At 51.2% G+C, this 16,373-nt stretch overlaps 7 non-coding genes across 7 annotated transcripts; all 7 read left to right on the plus strand.

Annotated features, from left to right (window-relative positions):
* The first annotated feature begins 1,863 nt into the window (after nucleotides 1-1,863).
* On the plus strand, nucleotides 1,864-1,935 carry trnap-agg (transfer RNA proline (anticodon AGG)). Its single transcript has one exon. It is a non-coding gene; the product is annotated as a tRNA-Pro (tRNA).
* A 2,117-nt stretch (nucleotides 1,936-4,052) lies between these two features.
* On the plus strand, nucleotides 4,053-4,124 carry trnap-agg (transfer RNA proline (anticodon AGG)). Its single transcript has one exon. It is a non-coding gene; the product is annotated as a tRNA-Pro (tRNA).
* Nucleotides 4,125-6,241: 2,117 nt separating this feature from the next.
* Nucleotides 6,242-6,313, plus strand: trnap-agg (transfer RNA proline (anticodon AGG)). Its single transcript has one exon. It is a non-coding gene; the product is annotated as a tRNA-Pro (tRNA).
* Nucleotides 6,314-8,428: 2,115 nt separating this feature from the next.
* On the plus strand, nucleotides 8,429-8,500 carry trnap-agg (transfer RNA proline (anticodon AGG)). Its single transcript has one exon. It is a non-coding gene; the product is annotated as a tRNA-Pro (tRNA).
* A 2,115-nt stretch (nucleotides 8,501-10,615) lies between these two features.
* On the plus strand, nucleotides 10,616-10,687 carry trnap-agg (transfer RNA proline (anticodon AGG)). Its single transcript has one exon. It is a non-coding gene; the product is annotated as a tRNA-Pro (tRNA).
* A 2,117-nt stretch (nucleotides 10,688-12,804) lies between these two features.
* On the plus strand, nucleotides 12,805-12,876 carry trnap-agg (transfer RNA proline (anticodon AGG)). The gene has a single exon. It is a non-coding gene; the product is annotated as a tRNA-Pro (tRNA).
* Nucleotides 12,877-14,991: 2,115 nt separating this feature from the next.
* Nucleotides 14,992-15,063, plus strand: trnap-agg (transfer RNA proline (anticodon AGG)). The gene has a single exon. It is a non-coding gene; the product is annotated as a tRNA-Pro (tRNA).
* Nucleotides 15,064-16,373: the final 1,310 nt, after the last annotated feature.

The following is a 16,373-nucleotide window of genomic DNA, read 5'->3' on the forward strand; positions in this document are numbered from 1 at the left end:
TCCTTACTTGGGAAATGCAGAAGCAAAAACTGCCCTCTCTCAGCCACCGAAACGTGTGCGGCTCGCCTTGCGCTCTCTGCGCCTCACATATTTGTCGAGCTGTCTGCTCTTCTTTCTGTTGAAGTAATCAAGTTACGGGGCGTCCTGCAGCCTATGATGTTCTCACTGAGAGCTTTCAAGATTTGAAGGAAAACTACGAGCTTGATGGCTCAAGTCGAACGAATGTGATTGTTAAGCAATCGATGATCAAAAGCACGTCTTCTAACAATTCGTGAGAGTATTATCAGCACTGTTTTCACTCGGATATACTTTTCACTTGCTAAGCTGACAAATTGGACGAGAAAATGCCGGAGACGCACTCAGTGCAGACTGAGGTTGGGAAGGAGGTGTGGCCCTTCAACGCTTGACAACTGAAGGACATTCTCTCCGCAACGGAGGAGCACCTGTCAGAAGTCGCAGAAGCTAAACAAGAGCACCGGGCTTCCGGAGATCCAAACTCAGACCTGGAGGATGCGGGCATCGATCCCGCTACCTCTTGCATGCTAAGCGAGCGCTCTACCATTTGAGCTAATCCCCCTCGCTTCATGCGTCTCGGCATCATGTCTTACCGCCTCTGCCCCTCTTACCGGGCACCGCCCACTGCCCTTGGTCTGCAAGGCAGTCCTTTCAAGTGCGATGACGACGCTGAGACCTTCGTTGCCTATTGTACGAGCTGAACTTTTGTGCTCATCAATTCAACGCTCTTTCCATCAACTCATCTTGTCTTTTGACGCTTCGTGTTTTGCGCTCCTTTGACTATCGGCATATCGGGTGACTGCAAACACTGAAGTTCTTGCTTACGGAGTGTGGAACATTGTTTTCAAGTGATCGCTGTTCTGTCATGTTGACGCCGAGTGAATCTTTCTTTGGCAACATGGGCAGGCTGACAGCAGTGCGAGCGAAAGTAATGGCAAATTTCTTGACTTATTTCTGAATGTGAATGTTCTTTAGAAAAGGGATGCGGCGTTGCTTCTCGCCCGTGTAAAGGTCACGCATTCCAGACGTGGTTATGAGCGAACAGTTGCCGCAAGTGTTTGAAAAGAGCAAGAGAGGAAGCAGCCCTGCCCCGTGTGAGGATCAAACTCAGGCCCTTCAGATGACGAGACTGACGCACTACCAATTACGCCAACAAGCCCAGCTGCAGTACACACACCGGAAAGTTTGCCTCACATGGATTTCAGTCGCCCGTTCCCTAATCTTTAGACGCCCTCTGCTGAATGTTGCATTTGCCTTTTGATCTCACCGATACATTTTTGGTCTGTTTCTGTTGCGAGTCCGTCTTTCAGATCTCACCTAGCACAAGTCTCTGTGGCTGAGGTGGCCTCTCTGCTTCAGCATCGTGCCCTCACTCAGCCATTAAAAATGTCACTCGGACTTCTGACATGCTGACATGAAATGTCAAGAGAGAGGGGCGGAGTGACGCTTAAGCCAGAGAGAAGATGAAAAGGGGGCGTGGCTGCGAAACGCTTGACAGCTGCACGATGCTCTCCATGTAAGGCGGGACCACAGGCTAAAGGACGCCTTTCGGCACATCAAGCTCTAAGCACACACCTGGAGGATGCGGGAATTGATCCTGCTATCTCCCACATGCAAAGCAAGCGCTGTACCATACAAGCCAACCCCCCTCGCTGGGACTTATGCCTCGGCGTCACCTAGTGCCGCTTGTTCCCCTCTTACCGGGCACAGTTCACTGCCCTTCGTCTGCAAGGCAGTCGTGTAATTGCAGCTTTCTTGACTTATTGATGAAGGTCTGACTGGACGAGCGAATGGCGCCTCTCCCCATCCTCAAGCTCGCTGACAGATTGAAATGGAAAGTGCTGCTGTGGCTCGTTGGTCTAGTGGTATGATTCTCGCTTAGGGTGCGAGAGGTCCCGGGTTCAACTCCCGGACGAGCCCTCGTGTGCTCTTTTCCTCCTCTTCCACAAGACTGGGAACTGATATCCACATCACTTCGCAGCGTCTGCTTATGGCAAACGATGGAATGTGACTAATGACTGAACGAGCCTGGTGAATTCTCATCACGTGGCACAATGAGAGCGTGCAGTCAGCTGTCCAAGGCGGCAACCTCATTGCTCGTTCAAAAGAACACGTACTGAAAACTCATCACCACTGTGTCGTAGATGAGCACCGCGATCGCTTGTTGTCATGCGTCCTTTCCTTGGAAATGCAGAAGCAAAAACTGCCCTCTCTCAGCCACCGAAACGTGTGCGGCTTGCCTTGCGCTCTCTGCGCCTCACATATTTGTCGAGCTGTCTGCTCTTCTTTCTGTTGAAGTAATCAAGTTACGGGGCGTCCTGCAGCCTATGATGTTCTCACTGAGAGCTTTCAAGATTTGAAGGAAAACTACGAGCTTGATGGCTCAAGTCGAACGAATGTGATTGTTAAGCAATCGATGATCAAAAGCACGTCTTCTAACAATTCGTGAGAGTATTATCAGCACTGTTTTCACTCGGATATACTTTTCACTTGCTAAGCTGACAAATTGGACGAGAAAATGCCGGAGACGCACTCAGTGCAGACTGAGGTTGGGAAGGAGGTGTGGCCCTTCAACGCTTGACAACTGAAGGACATTCTCTCCGCAACGGAGGAGCACCTGTCAGAAGTCGCAGAAGCTAAACAAGAGCACCGGGCTTCCGGAGATCCAAACTCAGACCTGGAGGATGCGGGCATCGATCCCGCTACCTCTTGCATGCTAAGCGAGCGCTCTACCATTTGAGCTAATCCCCCTCGCTTCATGCGTCTCGGCATCATGTCTTACCGCCTCTGCCCCTCTTACCGGGCACCGCCCACTGCCCTTGGTCTGCAAGGCAGTCCTTTCAAGTGCGATGACGACGCTGAGACCTTCGTTGCCTATTGTACGAGCTGAACTTTTGTGCTCATCAATTCAACGCTCTTTCCATCAACTCATCTTGTCTTTTGACGCTTCGTGTTTTGCGCTCCTTTGACTATCGGCATATCGGGTGACTGTAAACACTGAAGTTCTTGCTTACGGAGTGTGGAACATTGTTTTCAAGTGATCGCTGTTCTGTCATGTTGACGCCGAGTGAATCTTTCTTTGGCAACATGGGCAGGCTGACAGCAGTGCGAGCGAAAGTAATGGCAAATTTCTTGACTTATTTCTGAATGTGAATGTTCTTTAGAAAAGGGATGCGGCGTTGCTTCTCGCCCGTGTAAAGGTCACGCATTCCAGACGTGGTTATGAGCGAACAGTTGCCGCAAGTGTTTGAAAAGAGCAAGAGAGGAAGCAGCCCTGCCCCGTGTGAGGATCAAACTCAGGCCCTTCAGATGACGAGACTGACGCACTACCAATTACGCCAACAAGCCCAGCTGCAGTACACACACCGGAAAGTTTGCCTCACATGGATTTCAGTCGCCCGTTCCCTAATCTTTAGACGCCCTCTGCTGAATGTTGCATTTGCCTTTTGATCTCACCGATACATTTTTGGTCTGTTTCTGTTGCGAGTCCGTCTTTCAGATCTCACCTAGCACAAGTCTCTGTGGCTGAAGTGGCCTCTCTGCTTCAGCATCGTGCCCTCACTCAGCCATTAAAAATGTCACTCGGACTTCTGACATGCTGACATGAAATGTCAAGAGAGAGGGGCGGAGTGACGCTTAAGCCAGAGAGAAGATGAAAAGGGGGCGTGGCTGCGAAACGCTTGACAGCTGCACGATGCTCTCCATGTAAGGCGGGACCACAGGCTAAAGGACGCCTTTCGGCACATCAAGCTCTAAGCACACACCTGGAGGATGCGGGAATTGATCCTGCTATCTCCCACATGCAAAGCAAGCGCTGTACCATACAAGCCAACCCCCCTCGCTGGGACTTATGCCTCGGCGTCACCTAGTGCCGCTTGTTCCCCTCTTACCGGGCACAGTTCACTGCCCTTCGTCTGCAAGGCAGTCGTGTAATTGCAGCTTTCTTGACTTATTGATGAAGGTCTGACTGGACGAGCGAATGGCGCCTCTCCCCATCCTCAAGCTCGCTGACAGATTGAAATGGAAAGTGCTGCTGTGGCTCGTTGGTCTAGTGGTATGATTCTCGCTTAGGGTGCGAGAGGTCCCGGGTTCAACTCCCGGACGAGCCCTCGTGTGCTCTTTTCCTCCTCTTCCACAAGACTGGGAACTGATATCCACATCACTTCGCAGCGTCTGCTTATGGCAAACGATGGAATGTGACTAATGACTGAACGAGCCTGGTGAATTCTCATCACGTGGCACAATGAGAGCGTGCAGTCAGCTGTCCAAGGCGGCAACCTCATTGCTCGTTCAAAAGAACACGTACTGAAAACTCATCACCACTGTGTCGTAGATGAGCACCGCGATCGCTTGTTGTCATGCGTCCTTACTTGGGAAATGCAGAAGCAAAAACTGCCCTCTCTCAGCCACCGAAACGTGTGCGGCTCGCCTTGCGCTCTCTGCGCCTCACATATTTGTCGAGCTGTCTGCTCTTCTTTCTGTTGAAGTAATCAAGTTACGGGGCGTCCTGCAGCCTATGATGTTCTCACTGAGAGCTTTCAAGATTTGAAGGAAAACTACGAGCTTGATGGCTCAAGTCGAACGAATGTGATTGTTAAGCAATCGATGATCAAAAGCACGTCTTCTAACAATTCGTGAGAGTATTATCAGCACTGTTTTCACTCGGATATACTTTTCACTTGCTAAGCTGACAAATTGGACGAGAAAATGCCGGAGACGCACTCAGTGCAGACTGAGGTTGGGAAGGAGGTGTGGCCCTTCAACGCTTGACAACTGAAGGACATTCTCTCCGCAACGGAGGAGCACCTGTCAGAAGTCGCAGAAGCTAAACAAGAGCACCGGGCTTCCGGAGATCCAAACTCAGACCTGGAGGATGCGGGCATCGATCCCGCTACCTCTTGCATGCTAAGCGAGCGCTCTACCATTTGAGCTAATCCCCCTCGCTTCATGCGTCTCGGCATCATGTCTTACCGCCTCTGCCCCTCTTACCGGGCACCGCCCACTGCCCTTGGTCTGCAAGGCAGTCCTTTCAAGTGCGATGACGACGCTGAGACCTTCGTTGCCTATTGTACGAGCTGAACTTTTGTGCTCATCAATTCAACGCTCTTTCCATCAACTCATCTTGTCTTTTGACGCTTCGTGTTTTGCGCTCCTTTGACTATCGGCATATCGGGTGACTGCAAACACTGAAGTTCTTGCTTACGGAGTGTGGAACATTGTTTTCAAGTGATCGCTGTTCTGTCATGTTGACGCCGAGTGAATCTTTCTTTGGCAACATGGGCAGGCTGACAGCAGTGCGAGCGAAAGTAATGGCAAATTTCTTGACTTATTTCTGAATGTGAATGTTCTTTAGAAAAGGGATGCGGCGTTGCTTCTCGCCCGTGTAAAGGTCACGCATTCCAGACGTGGTTATGAGCGAACAGTTGCCGCAAGTGTTTGAAAAGAGCAAGAGAGGAAGCAGCCCTGCCCCGTGTGAGGATCAAACTCAGGCCCTTCAGATGACGAGACTGACGCACTACCAATTACGCCAACAAGCCCAGCTGCAGTACACACACCGGAAAGTTTGCCTCACATGGATTTCAGTCGCCCGTTCCCTAATCTTTAGACGCCCTCTGCTGAATGTTGCATTTGCCTTTTGATCTCACCGATACATTTTTGGTCTGTTTCTGTTGCGAGTCCGTCTTTCAGATCTCACCTAGCACAAGTCTCTGTGGCTGAAGTGGCCTCTCTGCTTCAGCATCGTGCCCTCACTCAGCCATTAAAAATGTCACTCGGACTTCTGACATGCTGACATGAAATGTCAAGAGAGAGGGGCGGAGTGACGCTTAAGCCAGAGAGAAGATGAAAAGGGGGCGTGGCTGCGAAACGCTTGACAGCTGCACGATGCTCTCCATGTAAGGCGGGACCACAGGCTAAAGGACGCCTTTCGGCACATCAAGCTCTAAGCACACACCTGGAGGATGCGGGAATTGATCCTGCTATCTCCCACATGCAAAGCAAGCGCTGTACCATACAAGCCAACCCCCCTCGCTGGGACTTATGCCTCGGCGTCACCTAGTGCCGCTTGTTCCCCTCTTACCGGGCACAGTTCACTGCCCTTCGTCTGCAAGGCAGTCGTGTAATTGCAGCTTTCTTGACTTATTGATGAAGGTCTGACTGGACGAGCGAATGGCGCCTCTCCCCATCCTCAAGCTCGCTGACAGATTGAAATGGAAAGTGCTGCTGTGGCTCGTTGGTCTAGTGGTATGATTCTCGCTTAGGGTGCGAGAGGTCCCGGGTTCAACTCCCGGACGAGCCCTCGTGTGCTCTTTTCCTCCTCTTCCACAAGACTGGGAACTGATATCCACATCACTTCGCAGCGTCTGCTTATGGCAAACGATGGAATGTGACTAATGACTGAACGAGCCTGGTGAATTCTCATCACGTGGCACAATGAGAGCGTGCAGTCAGCTGTCCAAGGCGGCAACCTCATTGCTCGTTCAAAAGAACACGTACTGAAAACTCATCACCACTGTGTCGTAGATGAGCACCGCGATCGCTTGTTGTCATGCGTCCTTTCCTTGGAAATGCAGAAGCAAAAACTGCCCTCTCTCAGCCACCGAAACGTGTGCGGCTCGCCTTGCGCTCTCTGCGCCTCACATATTTGTCGAGCTGTCTGCTCTTCTTTCTGTTGAAGTAATCAAGTTACGGGGCGTCCTGCAGCCTATGATGTTCTCACTGAGAGCTTTCAAGATTTGAAGGAAAACTACGAGCTTGATGGCTCAAGTCGAACGAATGTGATTGTTAAGCAATCGATGATCAAAAGCACGTCTTCTAACAATTCGTGAGAGTATTATCAGCACTGTTTTCACTCGGATATACTTTTCACTTGCTAAGCTGACAAATTGGACGAGAAAATGCCGGAGACGCACTCAGTGCAGACTGAGGTTGGGAAGGAGGTGTGGCCCTTCAACGCTTGACAACTGAAGGACATTCTCCGCAACGGAGGAGCACCTGTCAGAAGTCGCAGAAGCTAAACAAGAGCACCGGGCTTCCGGAGATCCAAACTCAGACCTGGAGGATGCGGGCATCGATCCCGCTACCTCTTGCATGCTAAGCGAGCGCTCTACCATTTGAGCTAATCCCCCTCGCTTCATGCGTCTCGGCATCATGTCTTACCGCCTCTGCCCCTCTTACCGGGCACCGCCCACTGCCCTTGGTCTGCAAGGCAGTCCTTTCAAGTGCGATGACGACGCTGAGACCTTCGTTGCCTATTGTACGAGCTGAACTTTTGTGCTCATCAATTCAACGCTCTTTCCATCAACTCATCTTGTCTTTTGACGCTTCGTGTTTTGCGCTCCTTTGACTATCAGCATATCGGGTGACTGCAAACACTGAAGTTCTTGCTTACGGAGTGTGGAACATTGTTTTCAAGTGATCGCTGTTCTGTCATGTTGACGCCGAGTGAATCTTTCTTTGGCAACATGGGCAGGCTGACAGCAGTGCGAGCGAAAGTAATGGCAAATTTCTTGACTTATTTCTGAATGTGAATGTTCTTTAGAAAAGGGATGTGGCGTTGCTTCTCGCCCGTGTAAAGGTCACGCATTCCAGACGTGGTTATGAGCGAACAGTTGCCGCAAGTGTTTGAAAAGAGCAAGAGAGGAAGCAGCCCTGCCCCGTGTGAGGATCAAACTCAGGCCCTTCAGATGACGAGACTGACGCACTACCAATTACGCCAACAAGCCCAGCTGCAGTACACACACCGGAAAGTTTGCCTCACATGGATTTCAGTCGCCCGTTCCCTAATCTTTAGACGCCCTCTGCTGAATGTTGCATTTGCCTTTTGATCTCACCGATACATTTTTGGTCTGTTTCTGTTGCGAGTCCGTCTTTCAGATCTCACCTAGCACAAGTCTCTGTGGCTGAAGTGGCCTCTCTGCTTCAGCATCGTGCCCTCACTCAGCCATTAAAAATGTCACTCGGACTTCTGACATGCTGACATGAAATGTCAAGAGAGAGGGGCGGAGTGACGCTTAAGCCAGAGAGAAGATGAAAAGGGGGCGTGGCTGCGAAACGCTTGACAGCTGCACGATGCTCTCCATGTAAGGCGGGACCACAGGCTAAAGGACGCCTTTCGGCACATCAAGCTCTAAGCACACACCTGGAGGATGCGGGAATTGATCCTGCTATCTCCCACATGCAAAGCAAGCGCTGTACCATACAAGCCAACCCCCCTCGCTGGGACTTATGCCTCGGCGTCACCTAGTGCCGCTTGTTCCCCTCTTACCGGGCACAGTTCACTGCCCTTCGTCTGCAAGGCAGTCGTGTAATTGCAGCTTTCTTGACTTATTGATGAAGGTCTGACTGGACGAGCGAATGGCGCCTCTCCCCATCCTCAAGCTCGCTGACAGATTGAAATGGAAAGTGCTGCTGTGGCTCGTTGGTCTAGTGGTATGATTCTCGCTTAGGGTGCGAGAGGTCCCGGGTTCAACTCCCGGACGAGCCCTCGTGTGCTCTTTTCCTCCTCTTCCACAAGACTGGGAACTGATATCCACATCACTTCGCAGCGTCTGCTTATGGCAAACGATGGAATGTGACTAATGACTGAACGAGCCTGGTGAATTCTCATCACGTGGCACAATGAGAGCGTGCAGTCAGCTGTCCAAGGCGGCAACCTCATTGCTCGTTCAAAAGAACACGTACTGAAAACTCATCACCACTGTGTCGTAGATGAGCACCGCGATCGCTTGTTGTCATGCGTCCTTTCCTTGGAAATGCAGAAGCAAAAACTGCCCTCTCTCAGCCACCGAAACGTGTGCGGCTCGCCTTGCGCTCTCTGCGCCTCACATATTTGTCGAGCTGTCTGCTCTTCTTTCTGTTGAAGTAATCAAGTTACGGGGCGTCCTGCAGCCTATGATGTTCTCACTGAGAGCTTTCAAGATTTGAAGGAAAACTACGAGCTTGATGGCTCAAGTCGAACGAATGTGATTGTTAAGCAATCGATGATCAAAAGCACGTCTTCTAACAATTCGTGAGAGTATTATCAGCACTGTTTTCACTCGGATATACTTTTCACTTGCTAAGCTGACAAATTGGACGAGAAAATGCCGGAGACGCACTCAGTGCAGACTGAGGTTGGGAAGGAGGTGTGGCCCTTCAACGCTTGACAACTGAAGGACATTCTCCGCAACGGAGGAGCACCTGTCAGAAGTCGCAGAAGCTAAACAAGAGCACCGGGCTTCCGGAGATCCAAACTCAGACCTGGAGGATGCGGGCATCGATCCCGCTACCTCTTGCATGCTAAGCGAGCGCTCTACCATTTGAGCTAATCCCCCTCGCTTCATGCGTCTCGGCATCATGTCTTACCGCCTCTGCCCCTCTTACCGGGCACCGCCCACTGCCCTTGGTCTGCAAGGCAGTCCTTTCAAGTGCGATGACGACGCTGAGACCTTCGTTGCCTATTGTACGAGCTGAACTTTTGTGCTCATCAATTCAACGCTCTTTCCATCAACTCATCTTGTCTTTTGACGCTTCGTGTTTTGCGCTCCTTTGACTATCAGCATATCGGGTGACTGCAAACACTGAAGTTCTTGCTTACGGAGTGTGGAACATTGTTTTCAAGTGATCGCTGTTCTGTCATGTTGACGCCGAGTGAATCTTTCTTTGGCAACATGGGCAGGCTGACAGCAGTGCGAGCGAAAGTAATGGCAAATTTCTTGACTTATTTCTGAATGTGAATGTTCTTTAGAAAAGGGATGCGGCGTTGCTTCTCGCCCGTGTAAAGGTCACGCATTCCAGACGTGGTTATGAGCGAACAGTTGCCGCAAGTGTTTGAAAAGAGCAAGAGAGGAAGCAGCCCTGCCCCGTGTGAGGATCAAACTCAGGCCCTTCAGATGACGAGACTGACGCACTACCAATTACGCCAACAAGCCCAGCTGCAGTACACACACCGGAAAGTTTGCCTCACATGGATTTCAGTCGCCCGTTCCCTAATCTTTAGACGCCCTCTGCTGAATGTTGCATTTGCCTTTTGATCTCACCGATACATTTTTGGTCTGTTTCTGTTGCGAGTCCGTCTTTCAGATCTCACCTAGCACAAGTCTCTGTGGCTGAAGTGGCCTCTCTGCTTCAGCATCGTGCCCTCACTCAGCCATTAAAAATGTCACTCGGACTTCTGACATGCTGACATGAAATGTCAAGAGAGAGGGGCGGAGTGACGCTTAAGCCAGAGAGAAGATGAAAAGGGGGCGTGGCTGCGAAACGCTTGACAGCTGCACGATGCTCTCCATGTAAGGCGGGACCACAGGCTAAAGGACGCCTTTCGGCACATCAAGCTCTAAGCACACACCTGGAGGATGCGGGAATTGATCCTGCTATCTCCCACATGCAAAGCAAGCGCTGTACCATACAAGCCAACCCCCCTCGCTGGGACTTATGCCTCGGCGTCACCTAGTGCCGCTTGTTCCCCTCTTACCGGGCACAGTTCACTGCCCTTCGTCTGCAAGGCAGTCGTGTAATTGCAGCTTTCTTGACTTATTGATGAAGGTCTGACTGGACGAACGAATGGCGCCTCTCCCCATCCTCAAGCTCGCTGACAGATTGAAATGGAAAGTGCTGCTGTGGCTCGTTGGTCTAGTGGTATGATTCTCGCTTAGGGTGCGAGAGGTCCCGGGTTCAACTCCCGGACGAGCCCTCGTGTGCTCTTTTCCTCCTCTTCCACAAGACTGGGAACTGATATCCACATCACTTCGCAGCGTCTGCTTATGGCAAACGATGGAATGTGACTAATGACTGAACGAGCCTGGTGAATTCTCATCACGTGGCACAATGAGAGCGTGCAGTCAGCTGTCCAAGGCGGCAACCTCATTGCTCGTTCAAAAGAACACGTACTGAAAACTCATCACCACTGTGTCGTAGATGAGCACCGCGATCGCTTGTTGTCATGCGTCCTTACTTGGGAAATGCAGAAGCAAAAACTGCCCTCTCTCAGCCACCGAAACGTGTGCGGCTCGCCTTGCGCTCTCTGCGCCTCACATATTTGTCGAGCTGTCTGCTCTTCTTTCTGTTGAAGTAATCAAGTTACGGGGCGTCCTGCAGCCTATGATGTTCTCACTGAGAGCTTTCAAGATTTGAAGGAAAACTACGAGCTTGATGGCTCAAGTCGAACGAATGTGATTGTTAAGCAATCGATGATCAAAAGCACGTCTTCTAACAATTCGTGAGAGTATTATCAGCACTGTTTTCACTCGGATATACTTTTCACTTGCTAAGCTGACAAATTGGACGAGAAAATGCCGGAGACGCACTCAGTGCAGACTGAGGTTGGGAAGGAGGTGTGGCCCTTCAACGCTTGACAACTGAAGGACATTCTCTCCGCAACGGAGGAGCACCTGTCAGAAGTCGCAGAAGCTAAACAAGAGCACCGGGCTTCCGGAGATCCAAACTCAGACCTGGAGGATGCGGGCATCGATCCCGCCACCTCTTGCATGCTAAGCGAGCGCTCTACCATTTGAGCTAATCCCCCTCGCTTCATGCGTCTCGGCATCATGTCTTACCGCCTCTGCCCCTCTTACCGGGCACCGCCCACTGCCCTTGGTCTGCAAGGCAGTCCTTTCAAGTGCGATGTCGACGCTGAGACCTTCGTTGCCTATTGTACGAGCTGAACTTTTGTGCTCATCAATTCAACGCTCTTTCCATCAACTCATCTTGTCTTTTGACGCTTCGTGTTTTGCGCTCCTTTGACTATCGGCATATCGGGTGACTGCAAACACTGAAGTTCTTGCTTACGGAGTGTGGAACATTGTTTTCAAGTGATCGCTGTTCTGTCATGTTGACGCCGAGTGAATCTTTCTTTGGCAACATGGGCAGGCTGACAGCAGTGCGAGCGAAAGTAATGGCAAATTTCTTGACTTATTTCTGAATGTGAATGTTCTTTAGAAAAGGGATGCGGCGTTGCTTCTCGCCCGTGTAAAGGTCACGCATTCCAGACGTGGTTATGAGCGAACAGTTGCCGCAAGTGTTTGAAAAGAGCAAGAGAGGAAGCAGCCCTGCCCCGTGTGAGGATCAAACTCAGGCCCTTCAGATGACGAGACTGACGCACTACCAATTACGCCAACAAGCCCAGCTGCAGTACACACACCGGAAAGTTTGCCTCACATGGATTTCAGTCGCCCGTTCCCTAATCTTTAGACGCCCTCTGCTGAATGTTGCATTTGCCTTTTGATCTCACCGATACATTTTTGGTCTGTTTCTGTTGCGAGTCCGTCTTTCAGATCTCACCTAGCACAAGTCTCTGTGGCTGAAGTGGCCTCTCTGCTTCAGCATCGTGCCCTCACTCAGCCATTAAAAATGTCACTCGGACTTCTGACATGCTGACATGAAATGTCAAGAGAGAGGGGCGGAGTGACGCTTAAGCCAGAGAGAAGATGAAAAGGGGGCGTGGCTGCGAAACGCTTGACAGCTGCACGATGCTCTCCATGTAAGGCGGGACCACAGGCTAAAGGACGCCTTTCGGCACATCAAGCTCTAAGCACACACCTGGAGGATGCGGGAATTGATCCTGCTATCTCCCACATGCAAAGCAAGCGCTGTACCATACAAGCCAACCCCCCTCGCTGGGACTTATGCCTCGGCGTCACCTAGTGCCGCTTGTTCCCCTCTTACCGGGCACAGTTCACTGCCCTTCGTCTGCAAGGCAGTCGTGTAATTGCAGCTTTCTTGACTTATTGATGAAGGTCTGACTGGACGAGCGAATGGCGCCTCTCCCCATCCTCAAGCTCGCTGACAGATTGAAATGGAAAGTGCTGCTGTGGCTCGTTGGTCTAGTGGTATGATTCTCGCTTAGGGTGCGAGAGGTCCCGGGTTCAACTCCCGGACGAGCCCTCGTGTGCTCTTTTCCTCCTCTTCCACAAGACTGGGAACTGATATCCACATCACTTCGCAGCGTCTGCTTATGGCAAACGATGGAATGTGACTAATGACTGAACGAGCCTGGTGAATTCTCATCACGTGGCACAATGAGAGCGTGCAGTCAGCTGTCCAAGGCGGCAACCTCATTGCTCGTTCAAAAGAACACGTACTGAAAACTCATCACCACTGTGTCGTAGATGAGCACCGCGATCGCTTGTTGTCATGCGTCCTTACTTGGGAAATGCAGAAGCAAAAACTGCCCTCTCTCAGCCACCGAAACGTGTGCGGCTCGCCTTGCGCTCTCTGCGCCTCACATATTTGTCGAGCTGTCTGCTCTTCTTTCTGTTGAAGTAATCAAGTTACGGGGCGTCCTGCAGCCTATGATGTTCTCACTGAGAGCTTTCAAGATTTGAAGGAAAACTACGAGCTTGATGGCTCAAGTCGAACGAATGTGATTGTTAAGCAATCGATGATCAAAAGCACGTCTTCTAACAATTCGTGAGAGTATTATCAGCACTGTTTTCACTCGGATATACTTTTCACTTGCTAAGCTGACAAATTGGACGAGAAAATGCCGGAGACGCACTCAGTGCAGACTGAGGTTGGGAAGGAGGTGTGGCCCTTCAACGCTTGACAACTGAAGGACATTCTCCGCAACGGAGGAGCACCTGTCAGAAGTCGCAGAAGCTAAACAAGAGCACCGGGCTTCCGGAGATCCAAACTCAGACCTGGAGGATGCGGGCATCGATCCCGCTACCTCTTGCATGCTAAGCGAGCGCTCTACCATTTGAGCTAATCCCCCTCGCTTCATGCATCTCGGCATCATGTCTTACCGCCTCTGCCCCTCTTACCGGGCACCGCCCACTGCCCTTGGTCTGCAAGGCAGTCCTTTCAAGTGCGATGACGACGCTGAGACCTTCGTTGCCTATTGTACGAGCTGAACTTTTGTGCTCATCAATTCAACGCTCTTTCCATCCACTCATCTTGTCTTTTGACGCTTCGTGTTTTGCGCTCCTTTGACTATCGGCATATCGGGTGACTGCAAACACTGAAGTTCTTGCTTACGGAGTGTGGAACATTGTTTTCAAGTGATCGCTGTTCTGTCATGTTGACGCCGAGTGAATCTTTCTTTGGCAACATGGGCAGGCTGACAGCAGTGCGAGCGAAAGTAATGGCAAATTTCTTGACTTATTTCTGAATGTGAATGTTCTTTAGAAAAGGGATGCGGCGTTGCTTCTCGCCCGTGTAAAGGTCACGCATTCCAGACGTGGTTATGAGCGAACAGTTGCCGCAAGTGTTTGAAAAGAGCAAGAGAGGAAGCAGCCCTGCCCCGTGTGAGGATCAAACTCAGGCCCTTCAGATGACGAGACTGACGCACTACCAATTACGCCAACAAGCCCAGCTGCAGTACACACACCGGAAAGTTTGCCTCACATGGATTTCAGTCGCCCGTTCCCTAATCTTTAGACGCCCTCTGCTGAATGTTGCATTTGCCTTTTGATCTCACCGATACATTTTTGGTCTGTTTCTGTTGCGAGTCCGTCTTTCAGATCTCACCTAGCACAAGTCTCTGTGGCTGAAGTGGCCTCTCTGCTTCAGCATCGTGCCCTCACTCAGCCATTAAAAATGTCACTCGGACTTCTGACATGCTGACATGAAATGTCAAGAGAGAGGGGCGGAGTGACGCTTAAGCCAGAGAGAAGATGAAAAGGGGGCGTGGCTGCGAAACGCTTGACAGCTGCACGATGCTCTCCATGTAAGGCGGGACCACAGGCTAAAGGACGCCTTTCGGCACATCAAGCTCTAAGCACACACCTGGAGGATGCGGGAATTGATCCTGCTATCTCCCACATGCAAAGCAAGCGCTGTACCATACAAGCCAACCCCCCTCGCTGGGACTTATGCCTCGGCGTCACCTAGTGCCGCTTGTTCCCCTCTTACCGGGCACAGTTCACTGCCCTTCGTCTGCAAGGCAGTCGTGTAATTGCAGCTTTCTTGACTTATTGATGAAGGTCTGACTGGACGAGCGAATGGCGCCTCTCCCCATCCTCAAGCTCGCTGACAGATTGAAATGGAAAGTGCTGCTGTGGCTCGTTGGTCTAGTGGTATGATTCTCGCTTAGGGTGCGAGAGGTCCCGGGTTCAACTCCCGGACGAGCCCTCGTGTGCTCTTTTCCTCCTCTTCCACAAGACTGGGAACTGATATCCACATCACTTCGCAGCGTCTGCTTATGGCAAACGATGGAATGTGACTAATGACTGAACGAGCCTGGTGAATTCTCATCACGTGGCACAATGAGAGCGTGCAGTCAGCTGTCCAAGGCGGCAACCTCATTGCTCGTTCAAAAGAACACGTACTGAAAACTCATCACCACTGTGTCGTAGATGAGCACCGCGATCGCTTGTTGTCATGCGTCCTTACTTGGGAAATGCAGAAGCAAAAACTGCCCTCTCTCAGCCACCGAAACGTGTGCAGCTCGCCTTGCGCTCTCTGGGCCTCACATATTTGTCGAGCTGTCTGCTCTTCTTTCTGTTGAAGTAATCAAGTTACGGGGCGTCCTGCAGCCTATGATGTTCTCACTGAGAGCTTTCAAGATTTGAAGGAAAACTACGAGCTTGATAAAAGAATCAATTTAAATGTTTCTTGAAAAACGGATCCTTCTAAATATCGGAAGTCCAACGTCTCATGGAAACTGTCTGTGTAACGGTCTAACGTGATAACGTGATAACCACTACACTCTGGAAACGGTGGGAAATTGTGCCCAGTGGCCCAGTGCTGAGCTACGCAAATGCTATTCAGGGGCTATTCAGGGGCCAATGCTATTCGATGTGAATTGAATGCTATTCAACTCGCCAATGCTATTCAGGGGTGGAAAAGGGTGGAGCCGTGTGTGTCTTTTGTTCAAAGACACCCCCATCTCAGAGCCGGAAGTACAGGCCTTCCTCCCGCAGGTCCACAAAGATGTTATTTTTTAAGAAGATTCTGCGAAAGTCGGCCATCCGCCTCTCAGCCCTGCAGTAGGCCAGGCTGAGAGAGAAGCAGTCCTTCACCCTGGCAATGCACAGCCTGACAAGGTCTGGCTTCAGGCCATTGTACATCATGAGGTTCCTCCTCTCCCAGACAGCTGTCCTCGTTAGGCTGAGGAGGAGGTTCACTAAAATGGCGTTAACCCCCCTCTCAGACCCGCGGTACCCAAAGAGGAACAGCTCTTTCCAGGGCACCCCGTCAAGAACAGCTCCTCGAACAGAGCGAAACAGGCCATCCAGCAGATCCGTCAAGTATGCCCTGGCTCGAGCTGGGGGAAGATCTTACCCCAGAACACCTCTGAGACCGGCACTCTGAAGCGTTTCGCCACCATCAGCCTGTAGAACATGCTGGTGGTGAACCCCAGGAGGTCCACCCCACGGTCCCCCCACTTCACCCTCAGCTCCGGCCAGGCTGGGCCTGCTGCCCCGTCTTGTAGATGGAGC

This window comes from Lepisosteus platostomus, assembly GCF_059453375.1.
Source record: "Lepisosteus platostomus isolate fLepPlt1 chromosome 5 unlocalized genomic scaffold, fLepPlt1.hap1 SUPER_5_unloc_3, whole genome shotgun sequence".
Classification (NCBI taxonomy): Eukaryota; Metazoa; Chordata; class Actinopteri; order Semionotiformes; family Lepisosteidae; genus Lepisosteus; species Lepisosteus platostomus.